The sequence below is a fragment of the Coenobita brevimanus genome, chromosome 74, assembly GCF_032717465.1.
Source record: "Coenobita brevimanus isolate Jiangsu-jjx chromosome 74, ASM3271746v2, whole genome shotgun sequence".
Taxonomy (NCBI): domain Eukaryota; kingdom Metazoa; phylum Arthropoda; class Malacostraca; order Decapoda; family Coenobitidae; genus Coenobita; species Coenobita brevimanus.
Genome location: NC_137027.1, coordinates 2,403,874 through 2,407,348, shown reverse-complemented (window position 1 = coordinate 2,407,348; position 3,475 = coordinate 2,403,874).

The following is a 3,475-nucleotide window of genomic DNA, read 5'->3' as shown; positions in this document are numbered from 1 at the left end:
AGATAATATTGTACTGAAGGGGATACTGACAAAAAATTTCTCAGGTTCCAGGTGCATCCTAAGGTAAAGTATTGTTGTTGCTGCTGCCACAGGTTGATCTGAAATGTGAACTAAGTGGACTGGGGAACTTAAATTGCCCATTTGTTATCCATCCTTTTTTTTTTTTTTTTTTTTTTTTGTGGGATGAAGACGAAATTATTGTTGTTGTGTAATCCTGTCTGTCTGGCCGAGCAGACCCATCAACCGTAGGCAAGCAACTGCTCCTGCAGGGCTGTCCCGTGCAGTAATTTGGTGTTACCTTGCTGCAGAAGGGCCTCGCTTTGGCGAGGCGCGGGGAAAAGTGTGGTTCCCAGATGTACGCCGCATTTGCGTCTCTCCAGCCAGTTAACAGCAGCACCATAACAGATTCCACATCACCTCCTTATTTGGTTATATGGTTACTGCCCAGCGTTGTAAATGGTTTCCTGGGTTACAGGAAACCACAGGTCATACAAGAATCACTCAGTGCATGCCACCTGAAGAAGAAAGAAGAGTAATTGAAAGTGACAGGAAAAATGGAAGAAATGGGAAGAGAGGACGGCAGGCATAAAAAAAAGAAAAAGAAAAAGAAAGATAAAGTTGAGGCAAGAGGTAGTCAGCACTACATTGTCAGTAGATGATGGTCGCCACCACTTATGGAAAAAGTTGAAGGGTGTATGTATAACCGGGGAGTGGATCCACCTGGTTATATCGGTGCCACCACATGAAGGCGTCTCTTTCCTACACCCCTGAGCTAAGTGAAGCTGCTTGCCATAGTAGGGATGACATAAATACGGATGTCATGAAGGGGTTATGGGCAGGATAGACCAATATTGTTACATAGTTCTGGAAAGTAGTGTATTCACCCTTGAGTTTACAGCGTCCAATAGTTAAAGACAGGATAGTTAGATAGATAGAGAGCAAGAAAGAAATGTTTATAGGTAGACGGATAGACAGACAGACAAGCTTATAGAAAGACAGACCGACAGGCAGACAAACAGATAGGTAGACACAGACAGACAAATAGAAAGGTAGAAAGATAGTTAGATATAGATAGATAAAGATAGATACAGATGAGTTAGGTAGGTAGGTAGGTAGAGAGAGAGAGAGAGAGAGAGAGAGAGAGAGAGAGAGAGAGAGAGAGAGAGAGAGAGAGAGCACGTAAGAAAATATCTCTAGGGACCATTAAAAACGGCTTAAAAAAGGGAGCGGAATTTTTTTTGAACTAGGGTATATGTCTATCATCCCCCCCCCCTCTCTCTCTCTCTCTTTCTTTCTCCGTGTTGAAGGGGTTAAGTGTACAAGTGGATGAATTAGACTTTACATATTAACTTGATTTGAGTTTATTGTGAGGATTTGGTTTCTCTGTGTGCGTATAATTAAGAAAAATTAGTCTCTTTTTTTTGTTTGGTCTTCAAGTACAAAAGTATAGTAGATGCAGGAGGTTCAGGTTATTTCGTTAATGCCCTTGGTGTGGTGTGGTGTGGGAGGGTGATTTTGTGTGGTGTGGTGTGGTGTGGGAAGGTGATTTTGTGTAGTGCGGTGTGGTGTGGTGGGATGTGATAGGGTGGTATGGTGTGTTGTGTGGTCTGGTTGGGTGTGGTGGGATGTGATAGGGTGGTGTGTTGTGGGGGTGGTGGGTGTGATAGGGTGTTGTGGCGTGGCATAATTCGCTAAAGTCTGCGGGAGTGAAGCGTCTAATATACGAAAATCTTTAGTGCGAGATGCGGACAGAGCCACTCCCAGACATACTCCCGCATCTAGAAATGGCACATAAATTCGTCTATAGTTAATACAAGTAGGATATTGCCCAATGGGGATACTAATTACAAAGTGTCAACCCTTCTTATTTACCCTTTTTACCTCCACGCGATTTTATTCTTCCTACCTCCACACGATTGTACTTTTCCTACCTCCACACGATTGTCCACACGACTTTATTCTTCCTACCTCCACATGATCTTATTCTTCCTACCTCCACACGATTTTATTCAGCTTTTTAGAGGCTTATCGAAGTGAAGGGGTTAGATGTAGCCTTTATCAGCACTTTTACCAATACTGACTAACCTTAAATTGAAGAAAATCGTCCGGACATTGCAAGAGTGTAAGGAAAAACGCATCACAGTATTGGAGGGGTTGCTGGTGTTGTGTAGCTCCAGGTGCATCTGAAATGTGAACCCAGTGGACTTCAGGCTGAAATTACCCCTCTCCTGCGGTCCACCAGCCTCCATTCAGGGGCTAGGGGAGCTGAGGGACGTTTTATATAACCGGGCAGAGGAATCTTTAAGTCATATCAGTGCCCTCACTTGAAGGCCTCCCTCTCCAGCACCACATAAGGGACTAAAGGGAGCTTTGGGATGTTTTGTATAACCGGGCAGTGGAGCCGCTTAGCAATATCAGTGCCACCACAAGAAGGCGTCATAAAAGGGGGCTAAAGATCCCAGATATTTACCGTTCTTAAATTCAGTTCTGTCTACTCATCACATAAAAATTCCTTCGTACACAACAGGCCGTCAAGCTGCTGTTGTTGCTTCTTATTTTGTAATACTGTATTTTTGTACCCTTCAGATCAGAGCGGGGGAAGGGTAGGAGGGAGGCCTTCTGCTGTAATTAATTTTTATTTTATATTTTTTTAAATTTCTGTGACAGGAAAATTGTTTCGTATTGATAGCAAGGCCAAACCCCGTCATATAGGTCTGTAATATCTGTGTGGTCTGTGGGTAACTTTGTCTATCTGTCTGTCTGTCTGTCTGTCCCTCTATCTCTGTCTCTGCCTCTGCCTCTGTCTCTCTGTCTTTGTCTGTCTGTCTGTCTGTCTGTCTCTGTCTCTCTCTGTCTCTCTCTGTCTCTCTCTCTCTCTCTCTCTCTCTCTGTCATCTCATCTCAAGGATTTAGTAGGAAGGGAGGACTTAAGAGAATGAAGGTAAAGTAATCGAATAGGAACATAATGATAAAGTGTAGAGTTCTGATCCTTCCCTTGATTCTCTCTCTCTTCCCTTCCTTTCTTTTCTTCCCCATTCTTTTTTATTTCACTCCCTTCCTCTCCATTCATACTTCCCTTCTCACCTCAGTCTTTCCCTGCCTCCTTCCTTTCATGTCCCTCTCTTCACTCTCTCCCTCACTCACTCCATTCCTTCTTTCTTTCCTCCTTCCTTCACCAACTCCTCTCCCTTACCTTGCCTTCCTTCTCTTCGGTCTCCCTTCCCCTTCTCTTCCTGCTTCTTTCGCTTTACTCTCTCCTTCCTCCTTCCCTTTACCCTCTCCCTTCCTCCCTTCCTCTTTTTCTCCCATCTACACTACCTTCTCTCACATCTTCCTTGTTTATCATCATCTCCCTCTCTGTCTCCTCCATCCTCTTCCTCTCTCACCTTCCTACTTTTTTCTCTTTACCCTCATCTGTCATTTTCCTCTCCCTGTTTCCACTCCCTCCCCTAAGCTCTCCTCCCCACCTTCTTTC